General features: G+C 40.1%; 1 long non-coding RNA gene and 1 pseudogene across 1 annotated transcript; both read left to right on the top strand.

The window, feature by feature from the left end:
• Window positions 1-1,337: 1,337 nt before the first annotated feature.
• LOC125417632 (uncharacterized) lies at window positions 1,338-8,001 on the top strand. The gene is made up of 2 exons (XR_007237187.3): window positions 1,338-4,734; window positions 6,617-8,001. It is a non-coding gene; the product is annotated as an uncharacterized LOC125417632 (long non-coding RNA).
• Window positions 8,002-10,034: 2,033 nt separating this feature from the next.
• On the top strand, window positions 10,035-10,638 carry LOC125417629 (large ribosomal subunit protein uL6 pseudogene; annotated as a pseudogene).
• Window positions 10,639-13,010: the final 2,372 nt, after the last annotated feature.

Here is a 13,010-nt window from a genome sequence, read left to right as displayed (position 1 = left end):
ATCGTGTTTCTAGAACTTTCAATTGTGTCTGAAATTCTCTCATCAGAAAATAAACATTTATCATTTTGCATCATAACTTGAGTTTCCAATGTCTTACTGTGCACCTGTAATCTCACCATTATTATAGGAAATGAGAGGCAGAGACGAGACAGTTGCCTGGAAGCTCAAGGATCACTAACCTGGTGATCACAAAAACAAAAGCATGAGAGTCCCTGCTGCAAAAACAAGGAGTTAAAGGTGGTGATTGTCTCCCAAGATTTGTCCTCTGAACTCTATACTCTTGCTTCTTCCCCATACTTATACATCATTTGTAAACACACATACCATACACACATAAACACATACCAACACACACACAGTGCAGTTAGTAGGGTCTCATAATTTTCACAACAGTAATCCTTGTTCTTTGAAACATTTGTATTTTGAGAGAGCATCTTGCTAAGTTGAACGAGCAAACCTTGAACCCCCACTGGAGTCCTTATATGCTTTGAACTTGGGATCTTCCTGCTTCTGTCTCCCAAGAACCTGGTATTACAGGCCTGTGTCACTGAGTATGTATGTATTTTAACTCTATGTCTGGTGAGGAATATTGAGAATTGTACAGAATTATTAGACAAACAGGAATCATGGTTTGAATGTGGAATGTCCCCGATAGGTTCATGTATCCAAACTTTGACTCTCAACTGGGGTGAGCAGTAGGTGGGATTTCATTGTTACTGAAGTGGCTAAGACTTGAGGTTTCTCATCCGGTCCCTATTTCCTGTCCTTTTTCTGCTTTCTGACTGCAGGAGCGATGTGACCAGCCACTTCAGGCTTTTGCCACCATGATGTGGTATGTGAACTGTATTCTTAGAATCTGTGAGCTAGAAGAAACCCTTCTTCCCTTAAGTTGTTTCTTATTAGGTATTTGGCCAAAGCTTTCAGAAAAGTAACTAATGGAGAGTGTCTGATCTATACAGGGAATCTGGTATGGAGTCGGGGAGACTTTCGCAATGTCAGCTTTTTCAGATTCTTATTTGTGTCCTGTGAGATATGGATGCTCATTTTCTCTGGGCATTGAGAAGGCACTTCTTATCCAAAGGTCTTAGAACCTACATCAGAATAATAACAGGTTTTATGTCTTGCTTCAGAGAGTCCTAAAACTTCAAAGTAACATTCCTACTTCTGCCATCTTCTTCAAATATACCAAATGTCATTTGTGGAGTAGCAATGTCCTGAATCTCATTATCTTTATTAGCTAATAGGAAATTTGTTTATATAGAACTAGTTTAATGTAAGCTAATGAGAGTCGTACTTAGAGACTAGGAAAGCCATAGTACTATTTAATTAAGCATGTCATCTTTTCAAGACAATCAATCAAGAAATTACAAGAGGGCCAAGGAAGATGTTGAGCTGTGCTTGGAGGGTGTGCATGTCTGTAGCTTAGCCCAGGAAGTTCTCGTTCTCACTGCTGAGGCCTACAGACATGTGGGTAGATGCCTCAGGATGATCTTTTGATGCTCCTGAGGTGGACCAGTAGGAGTGGGTGACGGAAGGCAAATGGTGGGAAAGCCAATTTGTACATTTAACCAGCAGTGAGTGCAGAACAGTGACAAGTTTCCGTCAAAGAAAAACATGGGAGTGCCTCAATTCTGCAGTCCATAGAGCAGTGGAGGGCCCCGCAAAAGGAAAACACTCTCCTAAGAAAATGGGGAGGGTGCTGAAGTTGCATGTAGAAAAAAGAAGGGGCTATCCTGAGCCTTGTCCTGCATGATAATTAAGGGGGAGAGGCGGTACGTTATTGGCTGGTTCCAGGAAATGAGAGTCCAGTCGTTTCATGGGACAGTCAAAAGGTAAATGTTTTCTCTCCATTCTGTAGACATGGCAGCAAAGCTGTCAATTACCTCCCTGGCAACAAAGCCCATTTAAAAAGTCACGACTGTGTGAATCAGGGGCCCATGAGTGAACTATGAGAACACCAGTTTTCAGGAAACCCTGAACCCCGCAGAGGTTTGAGTTACCTCTTATGTGGGCTGACTTCTGCGGATGTTAGTCTTTACTCTCTCTTGGATTCCTAGGAGAGACTGGTATTTTATTTGTCTATTTTTATGTGACATCAGAGTTGAACCCTGAGCTTTGTTTATGCCAGGCAAGTGCTCTATCACTGACCTACTTCACGGTCAACCCCAGGGTTGTGATTTCCTGCTACCCTGCTGGAAGACTCAATAAATCTTAAGAGAAACAATTCTTCCACTTTTCTCTCAGATAGCAGCAATCTAGAGGAAGCCAAGTGTACCAAAGAGACACAATTGGTACTAAAGTCTTTTGTGTGTCTCAGTACGTTTGTGAAGGGTAACGTGGGAGAGAATGGTTCTTTTCCATAGAGAGCAATGGTGGTCATCAACAACTATAAGCTCTCAGCATAGCCTGAATAAGTCTGCATAGACCAGCTGATGGACAAATGACTCCTTGTCTTGGAGAATGCTGTAGACAGGACTGTTTTGCACCTGTTTTATATGCTTTAAATTTGCTTTTGATGGATGCTGTGACCACAAGGAATTTAAAAGGTAGGCTATAACAAATGTCATCTTCATGTGTAGAAGCCACCATTAGAAGCAGAAGTTCAGGAAAGGTTCTATCTCCCCATGTTGTTTCATGCCTCTAGGTCAGGAAAGGCATTTCCCCTTGTGGATTCAGCCTCTGCAGTAGGAGCAAAAAAGAATCTGCATTTTATGATGTGAAGAGTGGCTGGTTTGAATTTTAGGTCAGAGGGTGAATTTCACTTATTATTGCAATTTAGAATGAACAGATATTTTGTGAGATTTTATTTTGCAAGAAGTCACAAGGTCTTGTTGGCCATTCATTTTAGAAGATCATGTGTGGGGATGAAGATGCGATTCAGCAGTTCAGAAAGGTTGCTGTCCTTCCTCCCAGAGGATCCAAGTTTGGGTGCTCGCATCCACATTAGGTGGCTCACAGCTGTCTGTAACTCCAGCTCCAGAGGATCTGGCACCCTCTTCTGTTCTTCATGGTCACCCACTCACATGTGGCATATACATATATACACTTAAATGTAAATAAAAACTTTTTTGAAAGTCAGGTGTTTATTGTCTGAGAGCTTTGAACTCAATTTTTTTTTTTATTTATTGTATTGAATGAATGAAGCATTCCAGGCCATGAGTGAGAAGCACAAAAGATGTTTTGTGGCTCTTAAAAAAGAATCATGTAGTGTCATTGTTATTACAGATAATATATTGACTTTGAAAGTCATGTGGGGAAAGTAACATGGTAGTGTTGATAACAGTGCTTCCTGCACAAGCCTGGAGATCTGAGTGCGACCCCAAACTCATTGTAAGGCGAGAATTGACTCCCTGAAGTTGTTCCCAGACTTTCACATGGGAGCCATGACATGGACACACCATACCCCCACACTCACATACAAAAAACACATGCACATGCACATAAACCCACACACAAATAAGAATAACAATAAAAATAATTTATAGAAAGAAGCAGCTTGCACGAGTCATTTGGGGAGCTGGGTGTGATGCCGTCGACCCGTAATCCCTACTATTTGCAGGTTGAGACAAGAAAATGAAGAGTTCAAGACATGCCTAGGCTTCCTTCTAGAGGTTGCCTGGACTACGGGTAATCACATTTTAAAAATATAGCTTGATGTTTTCACTTCCTTGCCCCGAAAAGATTAAGATGAGAAGAAGGCACTCCCAAGTCAATAGCAGATAAGAAAACACAGTTTTTCTATTTTGAGAGCTGTATAAATTTAGGGTCAACTTGGCTGCTTAGAGATTTTTTCATTCTGAAATTTGTGAGTGTTTAAAGATATATAGAGACCTAAGTGTTTATATCAAGCAAAACGATCCTCTTAAAATAGAAAAAAAAAAAAAAGGAGTTGGTTCCTTCATCTGAGGCGGCAGCTAGAAACCTTTTACACCACTATTGTATTTTAATTTCTCCTGCTCAGCATCTCAGGCAATACCACTCAGTGCAGAGGGCAAAGACGGACCAGCTGGAATACCTACCCCTTCAAATGAGCACACACAATCTCTGCAGAGACTTAGTGCTGTTCACTCCGTGTCACTATCTAAGAAGGACTTACAGCTGGAAGCTGCTGCCATCCAAACCCCTGTGCAGGCAGCAGGGGCAGGGGCGGGGCTTGTCCTGACGTTGTCAGGTCTGCCCCGTTGCCCTCCATTCTCTGTCTGGAACTGGCCATCGCTGCTCCCCGGAGCAGTGGAGCCACACCTAAGCTTTACTCACTCAATTGCCGTTTGGCCTCTGACGATTTGCAGACATTAAGAATTCGTCACCTGCTTAGTCTCCGGTAACGTAGCTGCCATGTCGTGCTCTGCTTCCCTTTGGACACTTAGGCTTCGTAGAACCCTGAGAGCATTGCAGAAGGGATAAAACTTTGGAAATGTCTTGGCAAGGCTGCATTATCTGATTTCTGAGGACCTCACTTTGCTACCTCCTTTTTTATTCTTCTCTGAAAACTTTCTCCGGTATTGCTGAATTCAATGCGTCTGTGCCCGCCCCCCTCTTGACATAACGCAGCCATTATGAAGTCATGTTCTCCGAGGAGCATCCGTGATGACTAATGAAATAGAGACAGTTTACTTTCTCTATAGAAGGAGAGGTGGGGAGGTCATCGGACCCTCCCTCCTGACCTCCTCTCCCACCTGTGTGTATGTCTACCCACGTGCCTGTGATCCCGGAAGTGTTGGCTGGACCGTATAGGTAGGTGGTTGAAGGTCAAATGAAACGACACTCCATATCAGCTTTGGGGGTCATCACCTGTGCTGGAGCGAGACTTTTCTATGACACAGCATTTCGGGGACCATATATGATCCCTTTAAGTAGGTCCAGTACTCTCAGTGATTCACCCAGGTTGATAGCATTGTCCCTTTGATCTGTCCTTGATGCCCTATCAGGGGTAACTAATTTTTGTTAAGCATTCCCATGAAAAGTTAACATAACTGAATGTATGAAACTAGCATATAGAATTTTACAGTATTAAATATCGTTGCAGTCCTTCTTATAATTTTAGAGCATTTTATTCTTAGGAAGCCTGTGCCAATTTACATTTTATGAATTTGATAATTGGATGAAATTATGATGTAAAGTCTGAGGACTAGATTTAAGGAATTTCTTATACCTCAGGTTGTATTCTAACATCACTGTCAGGTGACTAGATTAATATATGCTTTATATTAATCTATTTGGGGACTGCCTGCCTTTGTTTTGACAAGATGTTTGACATAAACAACCTAAGAGATAAAGGGGCAATCTCAGTGCACACGTCCAGAGGTTTCAGACCTCACTCATTGGCAGCAGAGATGCCAGTTTGTGGTGAGACAGGACACTGTGGAGCAGGAACGTGTGACAAAGGTCTTTCAATTCATTTTGGACAGGAAGCAGAGTACAAAGGGGACCAGGAAGCAGATCTAACCTTCAAGATCTGCTTTCTGAAGCTAGGACCCACTTTCATAAGTATCCAGACCTTCCCTCAGTGTGCTATCAGCTGAAGTCCAAGCCCTGGATAAAAGAGCCAGGGGCACATTTCACAGAGCAAAGCCACCGACAGAAGTGAAAAGGTGAAGCAGGAACTGTGTGTCTGTTGACTTGATCTCTGTGAAAATCTCCTTAGATGTAGAGTAGCATATTCAACAATGAGAGTTTCAAGGATGATTCAAAAGTCGTTCACAAATATTAAAACTCGATGTAAAGCATATGCTTAAATTATCTTGAGATATAGAATTCTATTAAGTACAGTTGTCTTGGTTTTATAGTGGTAACAATAAAACCAAGGGTTTTATTATTGTCTTAGGGTTTCTATTGATGTGGTAAAGCACTATGACCAAATGTTAGTTGGGGAGGAAAGGGTGTATTTCAGCTTAGAGTTCCACATCACAGCCCATCAGCAAAGGAAGTCAGGACAGGAACTGAAGCCATGGAGGAATTCTAACTGCCTTGCCCCTACTGACTTGATCAATTTGCCTTTTTTTCTTCATTTATTTATTTATTTATAAAAACTTCCACTTCCTCCCCTCCTCCCAATACCCTCCCACTCCCCCCCACTCCCTCTCTGCCTTCTTGCGGGTACCACCAGTGGTCTCAACTTCCCCAGTGAGCTGGACTCTCCCACATCCATCACCAATCAAGAAAATGCACCACAGGCTTGCTCACAAGGCAGTTTGGTGGGTGCATTTTTCTCATCGCTTTCCCTTCTTCCTTTTGGACTCTAGTGTGTGTCAAGTCAACAAAAAACTATCAGAACAAATGTGTTCACATTAAGTATTTCATATTTCTTGTTGTTTCTGTTTGAGCTTTGTTTTGTGTCAAAGGCAAAGTTGGTTTAACCTGTGAAATAACCTCTTACTGGTTTAATTTATGCCTTAAAAAATAAAAATATCCAAGTGTACCTCTATCTGTGTTTCTTTCTCTCATTGTTTATGTTGAGTTTAATTGTGCCTGTGTGTGTATGTGTGGTATGTATGTATGTGTGAGAGTGGCTGTGTGGACCACCTGACCTCCAGAAGGCTTTTGCAGGATATAATGTACGCTGAAGAACCAGACTGGAAGATCCAATTGGTAACTATCAATTATTTTCATCTTGCAGGACTTTAAAGAGAAAAAGGTGACTTGTGTTCCCACTGGGGATAAGTGACCATGAGTCACTTTAATGGGACTCAGAGAACACCGCGGAAGAAAGCAAGAGCTAGAGGATTGAGAAGAGTGCTGTGAAATGCTGTCACCTGGACATGACATGGCCGCCGCACCCAGGAACTCATAGAGGCTGTGATTACCTGTGCAAGACCTGCATGTGGGGATGGAATCAACAATCAAACATGCTTGGGGGAGGGCCTCATGAGGCTGAGAAGCTATTGGCAATTGACTGCTGTTGGGAGACAGAGTAATTTTTCTTTGGGGGTGCAGTTGTTGTGGTGGATGACCTCCATGCTCTGGTGGATGACCCAATGTCTATATGCATATGGGAAGCACTACAAGGATTCAGTGGACAGAAGGAGGAGGAGGAGACAGCCACATGAAGTTTATGGGAGAAGGAAGGGTGGATATAATCAAAACACATCATATACATATATGAAATTCTCAAAAAGAAATGAAAATATGAAAAAAAATTAAGTAGAGAGTGAAGCAGACACCTGATGCACAGGTGCATAAGCATACACATTAAGCATATAGATAGGGGACTGGAGAGATGGTTAATGGTTAAGAACACTGGCTGTTCTTCCAGAGGTCCTGAGATCAATTCCCAGCACCTACATGGTGGCTCACAAACTGTTATTGTAGTCCCATGTGATCTGATGCCCTCTTATGGTGTGCAGACATATACACAGACAAGATAAATACCCATATACATAAAACATAATCAAATAAATTAAAAAGCAAAATAAAGAAAAACAAGCATGTGCACACATGAAATATAGAAATAAACAAAGAAACTCAATAATTTGGCACAATGATTTATCATTAAACACCTATGACTTTGTACTTTATAAATATGCAGACATCCTTAAGAAAAGAGTTTAATCATAAATTGGTACCTCTTAAAATATAAAGTTAGTGTCATTTGTTATTGTCAGAATATCATTCTTATTTTTTTTTCTGCAAAGCCCAGAAGGAAGATAATCAAAGAAAAGGAGACTCCGTTGTAAAATGAAGTATTTTATGTCTGATATGGAAGAGGCTATGCTGTAAGCAGTGGTGACAAATGAACGGCTTTGTCTTTGACACAATTGCAGAAATGATTCCCTTATCCTTAGCGAGCTGAAAGATAACAGCTCTTTATCAGAGAAGCATCTCTCCTGGGGGCCATTTTCCCCTTTCCTAGACTCAAGGGGGTTTTAATGGAGATGAAATATAAAATTGCAAATCTGCTTATTCACATATTATTTCATTTTTTCTGACTGCATACTTGTTTTATGAATGCTTGGGAATAACTAATCTCATCTGTAAAATAAACTGAAAGCATTTACATATCAATGTGTTGTGACTATTTTCTCCAATCAAACCTGTTAAAGGTAGCATACAAGCACAGGGCTAAAGAGCTAAGGGACTCCTATCTTTTCTTATTATTTTGGACCCAAGTATGTTACCTATCCCCATTGTTTTTCCTCAGTGAAGTCTGGAATGACTGAAATCACAAATTATGCTTCAGCAATAAGTGAATAGTTTTAAACAAGATGTGAGTGTGTTTTGCAATAATTGTTTTCAGTTTACAAAATCTTATGGAAATCCTTGGTAAGCATTGCAGTTTAAAATGAGATGAGCTGGAGAGATGGTTCTGAAGAGCACTGATTGCTTTCTCAAAGGACATTGGTTCACAGCACCTACATGGAGCTCACAGCTGTTTCAAATAACGGGTCTAGGGAATCCAGTGACCTCTCCAGGCCTCCATGGGCACTGCACACATAGTGTACAAAAGCAAGCAATACACGTTTACACACACACAAATAGTAAACAAATGAGATGAAGTTTTGTCCTAACATGTATTTTGTGTACATAGACTTCACTTAAAGTTAAAGAAGTTGATGCATTTTTTCAAGGATTGCTGAAAATATTTATTAAAAATATTTATTAACTTATATAGCAACTCATTTATTAACTTTTGCAAAGTACATGACCAGTATCTAAGCTAGTAGATCTGTTAGTGTCGTTGAGAATGTATTCATTGTAATCAGAAACTGTGCTTTTCATTTCTCTGTCACCAAGACCAAAATAATCACACAAAAGCTATATTAATTACAAGGCCATTTGTCCAATGACTCAGGCATATTCCTAACTAGCTTTTACATCTTAAATAAACCCATTTCTATTATTTTATATTTTACCATGAGACTTGTGGTTTGTTACCTCATGTCTTGCTTCTTGGGTGGCTACATGGCATCTCCCTGACTCTGCCTTCTTTCCTCCTCTATCTCTGTTTGGATTGTTCACCTTGCTGTAATCTGCACTGCCATGGGGCAAAGCAGTTTCTTTATTAACCAATAGCAATAAAACATATTCATAGCATACAGAGGGGAATCCCATATCACCTTCCTTTTCTGTCTAAATAAAAAGGAAGGTTTTGACTTTAACATAGTAAGATTACATATAACAAAATAGGGAAAAGCAAGAATTACAGTTACTACATTTCTTTGTGAGTCTAAAGTTTTATATCTAACTTATCTTTTATCATAGCTAAGGAAAACTATAACTAATTATCTGTCTTAAACTCCATCAAAGATCCCAGAAGAATATACTATTGCCTATGTAAACAGGGAGTGCATTGTGAGCAACTTCTAAAACTCTGGGGTTGACAGAGACAGCTTGCTGCCTGAAGAGTCACCCAAAATTCTTCTTGAATGTTGGGGCAACCATCTTCAGTTTACAGGCCCATAGTATTCAGCACACTTTTTCATGAAGCAGAGAATCTGAAAGACTGTTTTGCCTCAATTGTCAGTTTCTTTAGTGTCCTGCAGAACATCTGGCAGACTTGTTCATGAAGCAGGAACCCTGAAGGACTGTCTCACCTTCTTTTGGCAAGTTCAGCAATTATTTTTCTGTGGGTGCTGCATGTCCAGGTTATAAAGCATACCATCAAGCAGTCCATGCAAGAGCAGTTTCTTGCACAAATGGTTAGTCTTGTCACATTGAAGGCCTATTTCATAACGAGTTTCTTCAATGTCCATCAACCTCTCAGAAGTAATTGGTGTTGCCAGAATCAGGCATTGTCGAGAAAAGCCTAAGTTCTTAAAACATCTTAAATGCCACAGTCTGTAGGTCTTTGAAGTGTGGAAAATTATGTCTAACTGAAATATATTTCTGTATATCTAGAAAACCTAACTAACATAATTAAAAGTTGGATTATTATAGATGACTATTAATCTGTATTTCTTAACTATACATTATATTTTTAAATGAGCTGCACAAACACAATACCTTAAACAAGAGCAGAAATACATATACACAGTGTAACAAAATCAACCTTAAATTTGTATCAATAGGGTTCTCTCTTTGCCCCATCTCCTTGGAGGATGAAGACCATTCTTAGCAATCAGACTGATGGCATTTCACAAAATATAGACATCACTCTGAAGGGCACACAGTCATTATGAAGAGCCCCAGAGGAACCCTCTGGAGGGACTTCAATCACATCAATGTAGAGCTGAGTCTCCTTGGAAAGAAGAAGAGGCTCTGGATTGGTCAGGTAACAGAAAGGAACTGGCGGCTGTCAGAACCATCTGCAATCACATTCAGAACATGATCAAGGGTATTACGCTGGGCTTCCGTTACAAGATGAGGTCTGTGTATGCTCACTTCCCCATCAATGTCGTTATTCAGGAGAATGGGTCTTTGGTTGAAATCCAAAATTTCTTGGGTAAAAACGACTTCTGCAGTATTCAGATGAGGACAGACGTTGCTTGTTCTGTCTCTCAAGTCCAGAAAAATGAGTTAATCCTTCAAGAAAATGATATTGAACTTGTTTCAAACTCAGTGGCTTTGATACAGCAAGCCATACCAGTTAAAAACAAGGATATCAGAAAGTTTTTGGATGGTATCTATGTGTCCGAAAAGAGAACAGTGCAGCAGGCTGATGAGTAAGACCTAAGTTACCAGCTCCAGAAACAATATCCTGAATTTTAAGAATGATTTGGCTTCTGCTGTGTAGTACTCCATTGTGTAAATGTACCACATTTACTTTATCCATTCTTTGTTTGAGGGGCATTTAGGTTGTTTCCAGGTTCTGACTATGACAAACAATGCTGTTTTGCTTTCTGCCTCAGTTTCTATTCTTGCCACTTGCTGCTATGCTTCACTGCCATGATGAGCCCTTATCCCTTTGGAAATATAACCCAAAATAAACTTTCTTCTTTAAAAAAAAAGAATGATTTGGCATATCTTTTGGAACAATAAAAGACTTGTATTGAAAAAAAAACCTATCAGTAGAGCAAGATCCATACCAAAGTATTCATCTCTATATCATATCTTCATTATTTATTTATTTTTCTAAGAAATTGACTGTGACCATTAACCATTTATAACCAACTCTTTTAAAATAAAAACAAACATTTATAAACAATCATTTTGAGAAGTTCGATGTAGTTTTCTCCAAACTGTTTCCTGCTGATTGTTGGGCAAACTATTTTGAGGGTTCATGGAGACTTTTCAGGGGATCCTGTTTCATCAAACCATTTTAGTCTGGAAGAAATCAACAGGTTCCCATCCTCTGTGAAAACAAAAACAATATCTCTTTTCCAAAGTAACATATCCTTAGATTCAAATTTTGAAGTCAAGATGCCTTTAAAATATATATGTAGATTTAGCTTAGCAGCCCCCAGCAAATGTCTCTTTCTAGTCAAGAAATTCAAAGAAAACACAATAATGTACATAATCCAGACTCTCTGTGTATTTTCCTTTTTTTAAAACATGATTTATTTGTTTAATATTATTTTTGCTCTCTCTTTAAAGATTTTATTTTATTTTTTAAACTATTTATTTCTTTTTATAACTGTCTATGCTCTTTTTCCTCTCTCTCCCAAGCTTGCATACATTTTTTTAAACACACTGTGCCTCGTTTAGAGGTATTTTATGTCCAAATCTGTCCTGTTGTATATCTGAAATGCTTTTCTGATAAGGAGCATTTAATTTTTTAAAAATTTATTTATTTATTAAAAATTTCCACCTCCTCCCCACCTCCCTTTTCCCTCCCTCTCCCTCTCCAGTCCTAAGAGCAGTCAGTGTTCCCTGCCCGTGGGAAGTCCAAAGTCCTCACCCCTCCATCCAGGTCTAGGAAGGTGAGCATTCAAACAAACCGGGCTCCCACAAAGCCAGTCCATGCAGTAGAATCAAAATCCAGTGCCATTGTCCTTGGCTTCTCAGTCAGCCTTCATTAACAGCCACATTCAGAGAGTCCGGTTTGATCACATGCTATAAGGAGCATTTAAAAATGGTAAGCAGTGTGGCTACTGCAGTTCTGGATGATGACTCTGCCTCTCTCAGTCTTTCAATATGGCAGAGGTACGTTCACTATCAACGCTGAGACTGCTGGGTGAAAGCTGTGCTCACCTCCTCAATTCTGGAAAGCAGCAGGCAGCACATAAACTCTTTTCTTTCCCCCTGGGTAAAAGCTGAACCTGCCATGCAGCATGCTCTGCAGCCTGGGAATGTCTCTGTGTATGCAGCAGGAATCTGCCATGCTCTCCTGCCTGTGCACACCTAGCAGACCTGATTCAGCTGGTGGCCCAGGTAGGTGTGCTAAGCAGAGGGAACACTCTCAGTTACTTTCCTCCTGCCCCTGAGTGGGTGTGCAAGCACCCAAACCTGAAGTGGGTTTTGGGTCAGGTTAGCCCCAAGCATTTGGGTGCTATTTGTAATTGGAGACTGTGCTTTTTTGTTTCCTGGCCACTCAGACTCAAATAATCACACAAAACTATATTAATTATAACACTGTTTGGCCAATGACTCAGGCATATTTCTAGATATCTCTTACATCTTAAATAAACCCATTTCTATTATTTTATATTTTTACCACAAGACTTGTAGTTTGCTACCTCACATCTTGCTTCTTGGGTGGCTACATGGTGTCTTCCTGACTCTGTTTTCTTTCCTCATCTTTCTCTGCTTTGATTTACTGCCTTGTATATTTTGCCTTGCCATAGGCCAAACAGCTTCTTTATTAACCAATGGTAATGAAACATGTTCACAGCATACAGAGGGGAATCCCACATCATCCCTGATAAAGTCCTCCTTCAATTTGTCTCTTCCTGAGTAGAAATATGAGACAAAAAGGACATGGTTCCTTCAAATTTGTTTAAGAATCACTTTGGTGATGACAGTGAGCATTATCATCAGGAACTGATAGCCAAGGCACATACACACTCCAGGTGGCATCAGTGCTTTTAGCATCCAGGCTTCCATGCTTCTCCTGCAATAGATTATTCTACTCTGACTGCCATGACAAATGCCCACAGAATAGATATTTCAAAGAATCTATTTTCTCATGTTTCTGG

Source organism: Myodes glareolus, chromosome 14 (assembly GCF_982192425.1).
Source record: "Myodes glareolus chromosome 14, mMyoGla1.1, whole genome shotgun sequence".
Classification (NCBI taxonomy): domain Eukaryota; kingdom Metazoa; phylum Chordata; class Mammalia; order Rodentia; family Cricetidae; genus Myodes; species Myodes glareolus.
This window is presented reverse-complemented; position numbering and strand designations above follow the sequence as displayed.